The sequence below is a fragment of the Megascapheus bottae genome, chromosome 18, assembly GCF_031878675.1.
Source record: "Megascapheus bottae isolate mThoBot1 chromosome 18, mThoBot2.hap1, whole genome shotgun sequence".
Taxonomy (NCBI): Eukaryota; Metazoa; Chordata; class Mammalia; order Rodentia; family Geomyidae; genus Megascapheus; species Megascapheus bottae.
The window spans coordinates 33,897,786-33,916,128 of NC_143526.1; the positions used below are offsets into that span (position 1 = coordinate 33,897,786).

Sequence of the window (18,343 nt, forward strand, 5' to 3'; positions counted from 1 at the left end):
TTCTGTGGGTTGCAAGAAGTAGAAGAATTCGCCTGATTCACCTGTGGGGCATGTTGCATAGAATGAGAGACATTCCATACATGGATTACCACAGAGCTGGATGTGGTAGCTCATGCCTCTAATCCTACTCAGGAGGCTGAGATCACAGTTCAAAGCCAGTCTGGGCACTAAAGTCCATGAGACTTATCTCCAGTTAAACACTAGGAAACCGGAAGTGGCACTGTAGCTCCTGGGGTAGGGTGGTAACCTTGAGCTGAAGAGCTCAGGGACAATGCCCAGGCCCAAGGGTAAGGCAGTGGCCTTGAGCTGAAGAGCTCAGGGACAGGGCTCAGGCCCAGAGTTCAAGCCCCATTACTGACAAATAAAATAAAAAGAAACGTAACAGGATGCTGGAGTCAAAGGGAGGAGGACATTGAGGCAGAACCCTTACCTGCAGCCAGGTGTGAGTTGTCCAGTCACATACTCATTGCCCCAAGGTAGGCTTTGAGTGTCATCTATCCCCAAGTGTTGTCTTGCCCCAGATGTCTGTTGTGTGTGCACAGGTGACAGCAGTGTTTGCCTCAGCTTCTGTGAGTAGAGCCCAGTGTATCTGTGAGGGCTCTAGACTATGGACTTTCTTGTGATTGGGCAGATTTTTATGACTGACTCATCAGTAATGGCCTATGGTCTATCTCCTTTAACTGGCAAATTCCTATCCATCATAGGTTAGCATTGTGCAATAGACACAAAGCTAGCCATAAATGAGTGCCATCAATGTACTTGAAAATGCTCCTGCAGTTATGTTACAAAAAAGTAAGAAGAAACAAATTTTTAATTTTTTTGGTACCAGTCCTGGGGCTTGAACTCAGGACCTATGTACTGTCCCTAAGTCTTTTATCTCAAGGCTGGTGCTCTACCACTTAGCTGCAGCTCCACTTCTAGCTTTTTGGTGGTTAATTGGAGACAAGAATCTCACTGGCTTTCCTGCCTAGGATAGCTTTGAACTTCAGTCCTCAGATTCCAGCCTTTTGAGTAGTTAGGATTATAGGCATGAAAGAAAGCACTGACACGCGGCTGAGAGGCAAGTTGTAAATTTTGATGGTACTTTTAGCTTGTATATCTCAAATCTTACATTTCAATATGTAACCTATATAAAAATCTCTGAACTAGCTGTGTAGCTAGCTCACACCTGGAATCCTAGCTACTTAGGAGATTGAGTTCTGAGGAACATGGTTTGAAGCCAGATTGGACAGGAAAGTGTATGAGACTTTATCTCCAATTAGCCAGCAAAAAGCCAGAAATGGAGCTGTGGCTCAAAGGCTGGAGTACGAGCTTTGAATGAAAAAGCCTAAAGGACAGTGCCCAGGCCCTGAGTGCAAGCCTCAAAACCGGCACAAAAATAGTCACTTAGCTAGCCTACATTCTCTTTTATTAGTATGGTAAGCTTTGAGCCTGGGTGTGTATTTTATACTTCTAGATCATTTACATTTGCACGGGCCACATTTCTGTAGCCAGGTGCGGTTTGTAGTGACCATACTGGATGGTACAGGAAACTCCATCTTCATCCTCAGAGATGCCCCCAAGCCTGGGCTGATGTGTTCCTTTGATCAAAACACAAATAATATTTTATTCTTGGGAAGTTACCTGTTTTTACCTCCTCTTGACAATGTGTTACAAAAGCACAGGACAAAGCTACCTGTTTTGTGTACCTTTCAGCCCTATTTGTATGCATTTATGGAGGTTCTAAAATGCACTTTGAATGAAAAGTTAGCAGGACCCTCAGCCAGGGACATCCCACTATCTCTTTTTTTTCCCTAATGTTTCTACTTGTGCCCTGCCTCAGTTTCTCAAATCTACACACCTCAAGGTCTCTCCACCTGGGCCCTTTTCCAGCTCTCTCTGGAGGCACTTGACAGCAGGGATTATTAGTGGGCAGTCCAGATGGGGGGGCCTAATGGACTTGGGAGGGGTTCTGGGGGGCAGCACAGCACAGGGGGCAGGCAGAACTGCCTGGAATGAAGGACGGCCTCTCCTGCGGGCCCCAGGAGGCGCCACGCACACACTTCCCAGCCATCAGTGCCAGCAAGGATTCCAGGGACATTGCTAAATGCCGGCTGTAAATCTCGCTTAAAGGGCCACCAAGAGCAGCTTTTGGCTGTGAGCATCTTTGCCATTATTCTTTACTAGGCCCTTTTAACGTAGCTGGGAACAGGGCAATATTTTGTTCAACTGTAGCGATCTAAAAGAAGCTCAGCGGGGCTTAATGGCTGAGGTGTGGGCAATGCACTCTTTCTGGGAGGGATCTGAGGCCAGCTGTGGCTAGATCTGGGGCTCTCTGAGCACAACAGGCTCACAGCAAAGGCATACAAGCCTGACATCTCTTGGTCCCCAAATTGGCCTCCACAAGGGCAATGCTTTTTTTTTTTTTGGTCCCACCACTCCTCAGAGTACCTGGTCCACTCCTTTCAGGAATTCTCCATCCATAAATCCTCCCCCATCCTCAAATTAGTACTACCTTCACAGAAGCAGTGACACCACAGCCCCTACCCGGGGCTTCACCCTCATCCATCAGATAATTGGGTTTGAGAAGAGTCCCGGAGGTCCTCACCATCCAGTGGACCTCTCTTGTATGAAGCTTCTTGGCGGTGCTTAGGCAGGTCGTTATGATATCCTTCTGAATGGCGGGGTGGAGGATGGGGGAGAAGGTGTTTACATCATACTGTGCATGAACATCGTATCCTGAATTTTTGTAGTGCGCAGCTTGGACAACCCAAGTTGAGGATAACTTCTCACGTGATGTCAGGGGAGAAGCCTGGATGTGTCCAGGAGTGATGATAGGTCAGACCCTCCACTTCCTCCTCCTGTTTAACCCCCCCTGTTGTGGTACGGATGCACTCTTTGGGCTGTGATCCAGGGAAATGGCTCTCGGTGCCCAGATTCAGATGATAGAGTCTCAAACAATGTGTTAGAAAGCCATTTGAGCCCAGGTGAGAAGTAAGGTTTGAGCTCTGGCACCCTCACAGCCTTCCATCTGAACAGTCTCTATCATTGCTCCCCTGGCTTATTTCTGGACATCAGCTCAGGGGAAGAGATTAAGTATGAGAAAAGGACAGTGGATTTTAAGTCTGTCTCACAGCTCAGGGATCTGAAAATCACCTCCTTCCTCATCTTGGTATGCAAATCTCCTCAGTGTTCAGTTGGCAATCCCTAATTGGATAGAGGAGGCATGTCCACAAATTCTGTGACTCTTGATTACTTTCTTATCCTGGATTTTATTATAGGCAAATGTTTTCCTCTGTTGGTGGTCCAGTAGTCAGAATATATGAAAAATTTGTACATAGTTAAGGACCAATATCCCTAAAAGATAAAAAATTTCTCTTCACACCTGGGAGCATGGCCTAGTGGCAGAGTGCTCACCTAGCATACACAAAGTACTGGGTTCAATTCCTCAGTACCACATACACAGAAAAATCAAGAAATGATGCTGTGGAGCAAGTGATAGAGCACTAGCTTTGAGAAAGCTCAAGGACAGTGCTCAGGTCCTGAGTTCAAGCCCCAGGACTGGCAAAAGAAATTTCTCAGCAGTCAGTAATTGGTAAAAAGACAAATACTCTAATAGAAAATATATTTGAAAATGAGGCTTATAAAATAAGTACCAATGTCCTACAAATATAGAAAATATTGAGCTTCACAATTAATATAAAAAAGGAAAATAAAAGAAAGTCATTTGTCAGAGTTAGCAGTGATTTAAAATTAAAAGAAAAAAGAACTGATTAATTTGTGGCTTTAGGGAATAAGGCTGTATGTAACATAGGCAGAGTTTCCATATAAATGTGTACAGTATTACTCTAGACACAATTGGAGAAGGCTCATTAAAAATTGTAATGATCTTAAGTCAGTTGCTGACGGCTCACACCTGTAATCCTAGCTACTTAGGAGACTGAGGTCTGAGAATCCCCATTCCAAGCCAGTCTGGGTATAAAAGTATGTGAGACTCTTATCTCCAGTTTATCACCAGAAAACCGGAAGTGGCACTGTGGCTCAAAGTGGTAGAGCACTAGCCTTGAGCTGAAGAGTTCAGGGACAGGACCCAGACCCAGAGATCAGGCTCCACAACTGACAAAAATAATTATAATGATCTTTATACAGTTATACAAAGGAGGTGCTATTTATAAAGCAGTTTATGAATATAATGGATCTTGATCAGTGTCGCCCCTTTAACATTCTCACCCCCTTTGACCCACCCCTTCCCCTGATGTTTAAAATTTTGTGGTATATAATGCCTTCCTGACTGTTTTCTCCCTTTATCCCCCCTTCATTCACCTACCCCTTTCCCCATACCAATTTCTTGGTGCTGGGCTTTGACTTAGTCTTTTTTTTTTTAAGATTATGCTATTTGATCTCTCTATAGAGTCTATTATACTTCTGTCAGTTCATTTGTAACCACTTACATAAACACTCAACATGTTTACTTCTAGATTTATAGGTACATCCTATCAACCACAGACGAGGGAAACCATGTAACCTTTGTTTCTCTGGATCTGGTTTACTTCACTTAATATATTTTTTTCTAAGTTTTAAACATGCACGTCTTTTAAATTGGTGCACCCATACCTAATAATTTATCCCTGGGGTAATAAAATGCACAGATGCGTGATGGCATGGTGATGTTAGGTACAAAGGCTTTTTACTACAGACTCATGGAAAAGAAAATAAGGAAGTAAGTGTCCATATGCATAGAATTAACTCCAAAAGTCCTAGTAAAATGGGTAAGAAAAAGAAGATAAGTGCCTGGTAACACAGAGAAAGAACCTTGCATATGAATGAAAAAGAAAAACAGAAAAACAAAACAAGACAGATGAAGTGGCACCAAGGTGACTGTAAGATGCCCAGAGGTTGATGATGGCTGTCAGAGTAATGGGACATCCAAGGGCTTTTGGTTTCTTCTTTACACTTCTCTGAAGGTGCAGAGTAGTTTTCTCCAATAAGCAGGCGCTGTCTTTATCAACTCCATAATGACAGTCACAGTTGCACAGCACTATCTTGCCTATCTTGGCATAACTAGAATAAAAATCTACAATAAGGAAGCATTCAAAATAGATTCTTCTCCATCTGGTCTGGGACCTCTTGCTGAACACCAGAGCTAAATACCAAGATAAAGGGAGAAGGCCATCTTCAGACCACTTTGTTCATCATGGAGAAGAGGCGGTGTCTTCCTTTCTCTTTGCTCATGGAGAAGTGTTTTCTCATTCCTGTCTTTGTTTCTTCAACAAGATGTAAAACCCATTGGATCCGACCACAATGAAGTTTAATTAAATGGCCAGGCGTTCCATCGCTGAGGCCTTTTGGCAGGAGTTAACACGCTGGATGGGTCACAGTCCTGGCTGGGAAGATCTAGCCTTAGACAGATTGTGATATTATTTTGGAAACCATTGCTTAAAATGAGACCAGAGGGAGGCAGGATTTTCCTGTGATTCAGGGAGAATTGAGATTATCTGGTGGCTAGAGGAGAGACCTGGAAGGTATCTATCCTGAAGAGAGGCCTGGTGGACTGGACTTAAGAACTCCTTGCATTTTTCCTCCAAGCCAAAGCCATCTTAATATACGAACCCCAGGTCCTTCCTATTTCTACAACTTCCCTGTTTTCAAACACTTTCTTCTACTATCAGGCATGTGTCTTGACTTTCTTTTTCCTTCTTTAAATATGTTCCCTGCACCTTTAAATGCTTGGTCTACTCCTCACCATGGTTTGGAAAGAGAGAGGAAAGTTGATATTTAGGTGTGAGTATGAGTGAGTGATTGTATAAAGGGGTGGGAAGGTGGGGTACCCTGAGATATTTTCTTTCTTTTCTGTTTTTTCCACCCTATTTCTTTTCCTTCCATGTCAACACCAAACAAGACAGGACTAAAATTAATGGGGAAAGCAGCAATTAGCAAATTAGGTTAGCGGCGTGTTGCCGAGTGGTGCGGCTGCCAGGTGCGGGGTCTCTGGCAGGATATTTATTAGGGCCTGTCAGGGAAGTGACACTTTGATAAATGGAGTAGGGTAATCAGCCGCTCTCCGACAGCAAGCATTGTGAAGGCCTCAGCATGCACAACTGCGGAAGCCAACCTTTGTTGTGATTTTAAAAAAATTCAACATGCATAAAAGTGACACAGGAGTCAGATCTACTGTGCCCAGTGGCCTCGAACTACAATCCCGTGTCCAGGGAAATTCTGCGCTCTTGTGGTTTCTCTTTGGAGAAGGGGGAAATAAAATGTGATCGGAAGTAACTGATGTGGAAAAGTCTCTGGGAGTTTTGGGAAATTCCCAAATGTTGGGATTATAAACAAAACAGGAATGAGTTTTAAAGAAAAAGGAGGAGGAGCCCATGTGCTGAGGTGTCTGGAGAAGCTGGCGTTGGGCGAAAGTGGAGGACGCGAGTCCAAGGGGGCTTACAGTAGCTATACAGTAGCAGAAAAGCCTGGTGGCTTCTGTGTCCATGAATGACCTTCTTTAGATTCCCATGGCAGGAACAGTCCCTTGCCCAACACACACAGCTCAGCTTGCCACTGCAAAGGCGGAGAGCTGTACTCACAGCCCTAGTGTTGGGGAATGGGGCAGGACGATCAGGTAACTGGCCATTCCTGGTCTATTCCATTGGAGCTCTTGTTCCTGAGAGCAGGGACAGCTGCCGAGCCACCATTCTCTGGCCTCTACTTGGCTACTTCAGTTCTGCAATGACCTGGGGTCTACCAGGCCACAGATTTCCACAGTGATTCAAGGGTAGCACAAGTGCCTCTGGCTTGGTCATGAAACACTGTTTCAAAGTTATAAGTTGTGCTAGCTGGCCTTGTAGACTCTTCAGGGCTGGAATCCTGCCCTGACACTGTTGTACGTGGTAGGAATCTGCCTAGCCCTCTTTTGACATGTCCTTGGTCTGCTGGACCATGTCCTGTGATTAATTTTCTTCTTCTTCCTCCTCCTCCTCTTCTTCTTCTTCTTCCTCTTCCACTTCTTCTTCCTGTTCCCCTCCTCCTTCTTCTACCCTTTCCCCTTCCTCTCTCCCCTTCTTCCTTCTTTCCTGTTGGTTTTGGTTTTGGGGCTTTAATTCAAGGCCTGGGTACTTTCCCTGAGCAATCTTTTTTTTTTTTTTTCTCAAGGCTAGTGCTCTACCACTCAGCCACGCCATCACTTCCAGTTTTCTGGTGGTTAAATGGTGATATCTGACAAACTTTCCTCCCTAGGCTGGCTTTGAATGTTGATCCTTAGATCTGAGCCTTCTGAGTAGCTAGTTTGACAGGTATGAGCCTCCAGCACCCAGTTCCTGTGACTTCTTTAGATCAGTCCTGCTGGATGTTGGCCCAGGATGAATGCACTGACTTTACAAACTACCTCTTTGGATGTTGAATACTGGGCAGCTGCCCTCCCTACTTGGGGCAAGGTTCACAACCAGGAAGCCATCCTCAGCTTCCTTTTTAGTCCCTATTTACTGAGCATAAAAGAGATGCCCACCTGACCCATCCTAAGCAAGGCTCTGTGGGAAGACCAGAACCTTCCACAGCCTCCAGGTTTATCTTCTGTGACAGCTTCAAGTCTCACCCTTCCCTCACAACATGACCCTGAGTGACAATGGCAATATGTGTGGTACTAGGGATACGGGTTGGTTTATGAGGAATGGCTTTTCCAGGTGTCGGCTAACATTGACACCCGCTTGACTTATCTATTGGTCTCAAGTTTCTGGAATCTTCTTTTCTTTAAGACTTCCTTAGGTATGGAGTTAGAGGCTGAGAAAATCAACTGCTTCATTGTTCATTCTGGAGTTTACTCTAGCCCCAGTTCTGCTGAAGGACAGTGAAGATTTGGGGGAAAATGGTGGATGACTGGTCCGTGATGACCAAAGGAGGGAGAGGAGCCTGAGGCCTCTACCCTCCCTTTCAGGGAACCAGATCTGGGGTGGGAGAGAGCGCACAGCACATTCTCTAATGCTAGTTATGCTGAGCACTTCTCTTTGCCACTGGTTTGGGACAAACCAGACTCTCAATATAGATACCACTACAGGCATACTCTGCATCTCTGGAAGAATGAAGAGGGGTCTCTCCTAACCCACGTTCCCAGTGCTATGAAAACAATCCTGTGCTTTACAAGGGGCTGAACAAGGAATTGTGGGTTGACTAGGTAACACATAAGGAACCTCTTTGTGTTATACTGGAGCCATGCCTCCATACTGGAGGCGACATTTTCAGTTTGTTTCTTCTTACACTCTGGTTTCTTTTCTTTTTTTCTTTCCTGTGGGTCATGGAGTTTTGGGCTCGGCCTGGGCGCTGTCCCTGAGCTCTTCAGCTTAAGGCTACCAACCTACCCTTGAGTCAAGCCCCACTTCCCATTTTCTAGTGATTAAGTGGAGACAAGAGTCACGGGTCCTTTTGTGCCCAGGCTGGCTTTGAACTTTGATCCTCAGATCTCAGCCTCCTAAGTAGCTAGAATTGCAGGCATGAGCCACCGCGCCTGCCAAACTCTGGTTTCTTGAGATCATGCTCACGGGAGTAATTTTTTTAACAGCCTTTTTTTTGAGGGGTGGGGTGGGCAGTCCTGGGGCTTGAACTCAGGGCTTGGGCACTGCCCCTGGGCTTCTTTTGCTCAAGGCTAGCACTCTACCACTGGGGCTATAATGCCACTTCTTTTCTGTTTATGTAGTAAAGAGGAATTGAACCCCGGGCTTCATGTATGTGAGGCAAGCACTTTACCACTAAGCCACATTCCCAGCCCTCTAATAGACTTGTATGTGCATTTTGTGTGTGCCTCCCTCATGCCCAACTATGGCTCCCTAAGCAGAGCCAGTAGCTTTTGTTTAGTCTTTCCCCCTTGAAAGAGAAGAAAAATGGGATTGGAAAGTTGCCCATGTCATGTTGTGATTATGTATAGAATTTGGTCTTTTGCTTTTTCACTTTTTTTTGGTTGGGGATGCAATTTTGTTGGTTCTATATAACTAAACATGCCTTCTAATTAGGAGTTTTTAAACTTTGGTACACAAATAGAAAAGTTCTTAACCAGGAAAGCTATCTGATCTGCCCCAGAATCCTTCATTTCCCTCCCAGTTGTTACCTCACACAAAATCACACTCTTTCGGCTTCTAATGGACTAAGTGGGTTTTGCCCCAGTTTTACACTTTACATAAATGGTATCGCATAGTATAAAACTCTTGTTTCAAGAGATTTATCTTTGTGATTGTTGTTCTTAATGTACTGTGTGAAGCTATTTCTTTTCTCTTTTTCTCCTCTTATGGTTAATCTCATGTGGTTACTGTATCTGACTTTGGTACCTGGTGTATTGTATACATGTTTATTTGTTTATTTGAAATAGGGAAGGTAAAGGGGAAAACAAGATGATTGGGAGAGGGTGGGGGAAGGGAAGGTAGAAAAACATGAGAAGGGGCATCAGTGTTTGAGAAGTAATGCACCCACTACCTGATGAATATAACTGTAACCTCTCTATACATTACCCCGACAATAAAATACAAAAAAACTACACTCTTGTTTCTCTCTCTCTCTCTCTCTCTCTCTCTCTCTCTCTCTCTCTCTCTCTCTCTCTCTCTCTCTCTCTCTCTCTCTCTCCCTCTCTCCCTCTCTCCCTCCCTCCCTCCCTCCCTCCCAATCCTGGGCTTGAGCTCAGGGCCTGAGCACTGTCCTTGGACTTTCTCAAGGCCAGATCTCTACCACTTGAGCCTCAGCACCACTTCCGGCTTTTTTTCTTTTAATGAGGAATCAAACCTGGGTCTTTGTGCATGCTAGGCAAGCACTCTACCAGTAGGCTAAACTCCCAGCCCTTGCTTCTCTATTTTTTTTACTCAACTTTACATTTTGGAAGTCCATACATATTATTGCATTGGGCTGAATATCATTTATTTTCTTTGCTGTATAATATTCTGTGGTGTGAAAATCCTCCCTTCTATGAACGGGATATTCTGAAGACTGTGAACAGTGCTTTTGTAAACATTCTAGAACATTTGTGAATGTTTGTGAATTGGGCCTAGGAGGGTAGAATTTGTTATTGTTGCATATCGGATTGGAGTCTTTGACTTTTCTTTGAGAATTCACCATATTCTCTCATTCAGTTATCTACTTTGTTCATGTTTTCCAGTGACATTCACATGGTGTGTCCCTCCTGTCTTGCTTAATTCCAAGTGGCTGCAGTAAGGCAGACAATACTACATGCTTTGTCTACACAGAAAGCCTTGACCTCACCAGGCCTGCTTGTTGTGAGCCTCCCCTCCCTACTTTTATTCCTCTCACTCTCTCCGCTCAACTCCTGAAGGGCTCCTGTCTCCCACATGGTCTGGTATACATGTGGTTGTGAGCACATGTTATTTCCCTGGCTTGTGAGTTGCCAGCCCCAGGAAGCTGTAGGACTCTCTTCCTTATGTCTCCTTATTTTGGTCTCCTCTAACTACCCCATTTTTAGTGTTGCAACCTGCCAACAAATCAGTTTATCCCTTTCCTCATCTTTGTTTCTCCTCATAGCACTCATGGACCATAGCCAACTTGCTGTTGATCTGCATACTGTCTCTGCTTCCCACTTCACAGCCACTCATGGACACAGGGTTTCTTTTAGCCCTACTCGCCCTGCATCCTGAGTGCAAGCCCAGCGTCTGCAGACAGTGACCTCTCTATAAACATTTGAGTGAATACTTGTCTAAAATGTACATATTATCAGTTCCAAGCATGGGTACCTCACCAAAAAGGAAATTAGAATAATTTCATCTGACATTCTCTCAGGATGGACATTAGACCTTGATAATTGCCTCATTCTTTTTAAATTCGTTGCCAACCAGTCAGTTAATACCAAGATCTAGAAATTCCATATACCCCCTTCCTTTCAGGATTAAATCTGTTTCCTTTCTTTGAAAAAAAATCAATACATTATTTATCTGCTGTACTTTCACATACTCCTTGATTTCTCAGAGATCCTTCATGTGACTTTGAGATGACATCAGCCAGAATCTACCAATTTCACCTACCTTGTTCGTGCTATTGTTTTGAAGTGAAGTAGTTTTTTTTTTTTTTTGCATCATCATCAACCTTTCTTGTGCACCTGCCAGGTGTAGAACCCTGTCCTAGGCCCAAGGACACAAAGGCACCTTCTTTGCTGTGGAGTCAGGTGCAGGGATGGCTGTGGCTCAAGTGGCCATGCCCCACTGAAGCCGTGTGATGATGTAGCTGTGTGTTTAGGGGACATGCCGGGCCAGCCTACATTGTAGTGTGCTTGCAGGGGGCTCATGAATTGGACTGGAAGGCTTTCTTGCTAGGGATTGGGCATTCAGCACATATTGAGCATCTGTTGTGTACAAGACACTGTGCTGAGCACTGGGGATGCTATGGTGAAGTGGACAGACATTGCCTGTCCTCAGAGAGCTCCTAGTATGACAGGGTATTATAGTTTGGGTATGGAGTATTCCCCAGAGACTCATGGAGGGAAGGCAGATTGAAATGGTAGGGCTTGATGAAAGATTATACCACTAGATCATGAAGGTTTGTATTTATCAGTGTGTTAATTTCTTGATGTGTTCATAGCTTAATGGGCTATTCAGAGATGAGTTTAGTTGGAAGAAATAGGTCACAAGAAGCATGTCCTATTAGATTATAATTTGTTTCTAGTCCCTTATTTGAGCCCCCCCCCTCTCTCTCTTTCTCTGTCTTCCTGGCTGCTCTGTGGTAAACAGCTTTCTTCTATGCCCTGCTGCCTGCTATGGTGTTCTGCCTCAGTACAAGTCCATGGTCATCAGGCCAAGTGACCATGCGCTGAAATCTGAGAAATCATGAGCCCAAAAGAAACATTTTCTTCCTGAGCTGATTTTTACTTTGTCATGTGGATGGAAAGCTAACACACAGGGGTAACAAATAAATAGATCACTTGAAATCATATTCTGCATGTTATAGCAGCTAGATTCAAGGTAGAATGGGAAGAATCACTTGAATGATTGACCAAAGAAACTATCTCCAAGTACCTCCAAGGAGCCAGCTGAGGAGAACAATGAAAAGCCATTTCAGGTACCAGAAAGGAATTGGTTGTCCACACCTTCAAAGGACTCACAGAATTTTCTTCTGGTATCATTTACAAAGAGAGATAATTTTGCCTCTTGGTGTATAATTTGGGTGTTGTGTTTATTTCTTTTTCTTACATAGTTGTCTGGGCTAAGACTTCAAGTGCCATGTTGGATAAAAGTGGTGAGCATGGATGCTCTTGTCTTGCTCCAGATAAGAAAGGGAAAGCTTCAAGGTTTTCAATGTGGGAGATGATGATATTGGGTACAGAGCTGTGATACATGGTCTGTATTCTATAAAGTTACATTCTTTTGTATCTAGATAGTTGAGAGTTTTTTTTTTTAAACAGTAGAGAGTTGAATTCTGTCAATTTTTTTTTCTGCATCTGTCAATCTGATCATGTCATTTAAATCCTTTATTAATGTGTTATATCACATTAATTGGCTTGCTTATGATGAACCATCCCAAGGATAAATGGGATAAATATCTGCTGGTTATGGAATGGAATATGATCTCCACCTCCTCCTCCTCCTCCTCCTCCTCCTCCTCCTCCTCCTCCTCCTCCTCCTCCTCTTCCTCCTCCCTCTCCCTCCCTCTTCCCCTCCTCCTCCTCCTCCTCCTTCCTCTTCTTCCTTTTGTTTTTTTTTTTTTTGGTTGGTTGTGGAGCTTGAACTCTGGGCCTGAGCTCTTCAGTTCAAGGCTAGCATTCTACCACTTGAGCCACAGCCCCACTTCCTGTTTTTGAGTGGTTAACTGGAGATAACAGTCTCATGGACTTTCATGCCATGGCTTTGAACCTCAGTCCTCAGATCTCAGTCTCCTTGATAGCTAGGATTAGAGGCGTGAGCCACTGGCGCTGGGCTGTGATCTTTTAAATGTGTTGTTGAAGTCATTTTGCCAGCAGTTCATTGACGTTTTTTGTATCATGGTCATTGGGGGTGTTGGAATTTAGTTTCCTTTTCTTGGTACTCTTATTTGATTTTTAACATTCAAGTAATACTGGCTTCATAAAATGAATTTCCAGGTGTTTCATCCTCTTTAATTTTTTGGAAGAACTTTGGAAGGACTGATGCTCTTTAACCATTTGGTAGAATTTACCAGTGAAGTGGTTCTTTATTGGGATTAGTATTTTAAATTAATTATTTGAAGTTTTTACTGTTTTTTTTTTGTCTATTAGGTTAATGGGTTGTTTCTGGGCTCGTATCAGTTTCTTCTGTGTGATCCAATTTGTGGTATCTTTATGATCTTTGTGATGTTTATCGTGTCAGTTATTTATTTATTTATTTTTGTACATTTAAAAATTTTATTGTTGGGATAATGTATAGAGGGGTTACAGTTACATTCATCAAGTAGTAGATACATTACTTCTTGCACATTGATACCCCTTCTCATGTTTTTGTCCCCATATCTCTCCCCTTTGCCCCTCCCAATCATCTTGTTTCCTCCCCTTCCCGTTCCTATTTCAATATATTCCTGGTATATATACAATATACCAGGTAACAAACTCAGATACAGTAACAACGTGTGATCAACCATAAGGGCAAAAAAAAGAGAAGAGAAATAACATAGTACATTATGGAAAACAGTCACACAAGATAAACCTCTTGTTTCCATATCCTAGAGTTTATTTCATTTAGTCTCATCCTATATGACCATATGTACATAGGTTTTGATCTATTGTAATCCTCTGCTAGCAGAGTCCTAGGTGTGTATTAATTATTATGAATGAGGGAAACCATTGAGCCTATGTTCCTTTGGGTTTGGCTTACTTCACTTAATATGATTTTTTCCAAGTCTTTCCGTTTCCTTAAGAACTGGGTGATGTCATTCTTTCTGATGGCAGCATAGAATTCCATTGTGTATAAGCAGTACCACATCTTCTTGATCCTTTCATCTATGGAGGGAAATCTGGGTTGGTTCCTTATGATGTCAGTTATAACAGTTCTTCCTCCACTTTAAAAAAATTATATTTTAGGGCTGGCAGTTTGTCCTAGTGGTAGAGTGCTTGCCTAGCATGCACGAAGATCTGGGTTTGATTCCTCAGTACCACATACACAGAAGTTTTTTTAAAAAGCCAGAGTGGTGCTGTGGCTCAAGCAGTAGAGTATCTAGCCTTGAGAAAACCCAAGGACAGTGCTCAGGCCCTGAGCCCAAGCCCAGGACTGGCAAAAAAAATTATATTTTCTTTTCTTTTAGTAGCTGTACAAAGGGGTTGGTTACCAGTCAACATGTCAGTTTATGAAAATAAGGCATCTTGATCAGTGTCACTCCTTTCATCATTCTCCTTCATCTTGCTTATGATTTTATTTATTTCTCTTTTTCACTATTGGGGCTGATGGTTTATCAGTTTTGCTTAGCTTAAAAAAACAGCACATTGGGCCAGGAGTTTGGCCTAGTGGTTAAAGTGCTTGCCTAGCATGCATGAAGACCCGGGTTCGATTCCTCGGTACCACATACATAGAAAAAAGCCGGAAGTGGTGCTGAGGCTCAAGTGGTAGAGCTCTAGCCTTGAGAAAGTCCAAGGACAGTGCTCAGGCCCTAAGCTCAAGCCCAGGACTGGCAAAAAATACCCCAAAAAACAAAAAAACAAAACAGCACAGAGTGGGCTTTTTTTTTTTTTTTAAATCTTTTCACCGTTTTTTTTTTTTTTTCCTTTTTCATTTTTCCAGTCTTAGTGCTTGAACTCAAGGCCTGGGAACTATCCTTGAGCATTTTTGCTCAAGTGTTCTACCACTTGGGCCACAGCACCACTTCTGGCCTTTTCTGTGTACGTGGTACAGAGGAATTGAACCTAGGCATTCATGCATACTGGGCAAGCACTCCACCACAAGGCCACACTCCCAATCCTCTTCTGTTTTTATTGTGCCCAAATATTGAAGATCCAACCACAGCTAACAACCTTAGGCTTTCCCACTAGAAGTACAGCCAGCAAGCTGAACATTCTTATCAGTTCTCATCAGGACAGTGGTTTTCAGGGGATTTAGCAGGAAGGATGCATCTTTCAGATCCCAGCCCTGATAGTTGTTGCAGATCATAGCAAGAAGGAAGACTTACACTCCTGTGCACAGTCCTTCATTCTCCATCACTTTCTCCTTATCACTGGCCTCATTCTCAGAGTAGAAGCAGCCATACCCTTTCCTCTTGATGGAAAGTCCACAGGCTCTTTATTCACTGTGAAGCTGCCAATGCCCCCAGCAGAAATATTTTGTAGACTGTGACCACTCTTAAAGTATCAGCAGCTGGCATTTGAAAAAAATGGTCAGGCTTATCATCTCACTTAACTTAAAAAAAAAAAAAACCAACAACAGCCGGGCACACTGGCTCATGCCTGTAATCCTAGCTACTCAGGAGGCTGAGATCTGAGGATCAAGGTTCAAAGCCAGCCCCGGGTACAAAAGGACCTGAGATTCTTCTCTCCAATTAATCACTAGAAAATGGGAAGTGGGGCTTGGCTCAAGGGTAGGGTGATCGCCTTGAGCTGAAGAGCTCAGGGATAGTGCCCAGGCCAAGTTCAAACCCCATGACCCACAGAATAAATAAATAAATACAAAATAAATTAAAAAACAAACTTACAATTTAGGGTAAGGGCTGGCAAATTGAATTTCATAAGCAAATCTCTCCTCTGGATTATATTTTAGATCTGTGAATTTACTCTCACTGTTTTCTAGGGTTGTAAACAAACAAAAACAAGACCAACAAAAAGAAGGATCCTGGACCCAAATGATATTTATTGCCTGGCTCTTGGCCTGGATGGGCTATATCCTGCTGCAGTCACTAATAATCCTCCACCTCAATTGGCTCAGCATAACAAGGGTTTATCTGTGTTATGTGTTAGGTGTGGGTTTGTATGAGCTCTCAGGCACTTGTCTTCCAGGTGACTGGCCATCCAGCTTGTTTGGACTTCACAGGTCTGATACCTTCACAGGAAGCCTCTTGGCTGTTGTGTCTGGGGAATTGAGAAACTGGAGAATCACAGAGATGTGACAGTCATCCTTGCACATATATCTCGTGAGCTAGACCTCATTTCATGGCCCTGTTCTAAGGACCAAGGGCTGAGAAAAGTGAAGGAGCACTGGAAAGGAGACGAGGAAACTGAATTCTTGAGAAGCCAATGCCACGTTGACCTTCACAGTGAGGAAAAGGCAGAATGAAGATACATCTGAAGGTATTACTTTCAGAAGCCTATGCTATTATGGATGAACATTCTTCCCTTATAAGCAACAAATCCAATCTAACATCATTCCTCTGGAGTGGCTAAGACACAGTGTTCCCATGGCTGCTGGCACATCTCCCAAAGATGTCCTTTAGCTTTACTCTCCTCCTCCCCCCCAGCCCTGGCCCCAGCTGGGGCAAAAGGTGCTACAGCCTGAGTAACTCATGACTCTGACTGTTCTCCACAGTGATGAATGGCACCCATCCATCGTGCACCCTGCTGATGGCCCTGCTCGTCCATCATGGGCTGGTGTGCCCAGCTGACATGTGAGTGCCTGCACAACGGATTGCTCCATGCCTGATCTGCTTGGGAAAGAAACTGAGCCAAAAAGAGTGGACTCAATCTAATTACCTGCATGGCCCAGCCAGGGCTGAGGGCTCCTTTGGCAGCCCCACTGGATTCCTCTGTAGAAATATGACTTGCATTTCCTGAGCTGCCAGCGTCTGTCCCAACTCAGTGTGCTGATGGACAAGGCATTATTTTTAAGAAAAAAAAGAACAGTTAGGATCTTGGCAGATTTGCTACGTGAGGGGCAGGTGAGGCTGAATGTACTGGTCATTGTGAGGGGTGACAAAGCAACGGGTCACAGGGAACTGTTTCTTCATGTCCTCTCTGTGACTCTGGGAAAGTCAAATAACTTCACTGAACGTCAATCCCACTTTTTTTTTTTTCTGTGCCAGTCTTGGGGCTTGAGTTCAGGGCCTGAGCACTGTCCTTAGACTTTCTCAAGGATAGTACTCTACCACTTGCGCCATAGCGCCACTTCTCGCTTTTTTTCATGTATGTGGTACTGAGGAACCAAACCTGGGTCTTCATGCATGCTAGGCAGGCACTCGGCCACTAGGCCAAACTCCCGGCCCTGAATTCCACTTTCTATAGCACAATTCTAAGTGTGGGAGGATTACATGAGTCACAGATACAAAGTACTGAGAATGGCCAGCAAGATCCTTGTTGCCAAGGAGATAGAGGTGAATAATAGAGGTGGTTGTAAGATTTGTGGTTCTCTGCAATAGAGGGATGGTGAGACTAGCCACATGATCCTAGTTGCTTCAATTAGCAGAGTCCTAAAGAAGATGGTGATGATGAGGATAGCTCAGCTAGCTTCTGAGAGGACTGGATCCTTCTACTTCCTTCTTCCATGACTGAGATCACCATGCTGTGAGGAAGCCCAGGCTGGAGAAAAACGTCCAGTTAGTCCCGTCCTGAGCCAGCAGTGCCAGCTAAGGAGTGACGTATGGGAGCAGAGGAGTCACCCTGGATGCCCCGCTCAACTCAGCTGTCCTTGCTTCTATGCGATGGCACAAGAGACCTTGAGGAGACTACCTGGTGGCTCCTGTTAACTCACAGGGATAGGAGAAAACCCCAGGAACTGTTATGCCAATTTCTTCAAAGCTTGAGGCAGTTTGCCATTCAGAAATGCAGACGAGAGACAGGATGTCATGTTTATTCAGTACACATGGAATACCAGAATGATGCAGGGAAAATGAGTAGGGGGTGTGGTGTTGATGATGGGGTACAGCCGTCAAGTTCTATACTAAGGGTGCAGAGAATGCACCCTTTTGTTAGTACTGAGGTTTGAAATCAGGGACTTGCAGTTGCTAGGCACCATTTAAGCCATACGTCCAGTCCTTTTTTTTTTTTGCTTAAGTTACTTTTTAAATAATATTTATGCTTAGGCTAGTCTGAACCTTAATCCTCCTACTTACTTTTTCCTGCATAGCTGGAATGGCAGATACCTGTGATCATACCAGCCCTGGGATTTGAACTCAGGGCTTGGGTACTGTCTTAAGTTTTTTCAAGGTTAGTACTCTATCTGTTCAGCCACAGCACCACTTTTGGCTTTTCTTTTTCTGTGTATGAGTGTCACATGCCCAGAAGTGGATGGACCCAGGGCTCCATGCATGCTAGGCAAGCTTTCTACTGCTAGCTGCAAGCCCACATTAGCTTTTATTGGTTGAGATAGTCTCATGAGCTTTATTGCCCAGACTGGCTTTGAAATATGGTTCTCTGATCTATGTTTTACTTCCCTACTAGTCAGGATCCACTCTGCCTGGCTTTCTTTCTTACTCCTCAGTAACCATTCTAAGCTTATTTTTATATCAAATGCATCATAGAGCCAGAATTCTATAG

The 18,343-nt window shown here is 43.9% G+C and overlaps 1 protein-coding gene across 4 annotated transcripts in view; it reads left to right on the forward strand.

Moving 5' to 3' along the window:
- Positions 1-18,343, forward strand: part of LOC150050474 (uncharacterized) — a 542,379-nt gene that overhangs the window by 51,878 nt on the left and 472,158 nt on the right. The window contains exon 1 of one of the 4 annotated variants that reach the window (XR_016538652.1): positions 16,659-16,749. The exons of the other annotated variants lie outside the window; for them this stretch is intronic. The gene's annotated coding sequence lies outside the window, so the exon portion shown is untranslated. Of the gene's footprint in view, positions 1-16,658; positions 16,750-18,343 lie in introns of those variants that run through there. 4 annotated transcript variants of the gene reach the window in all.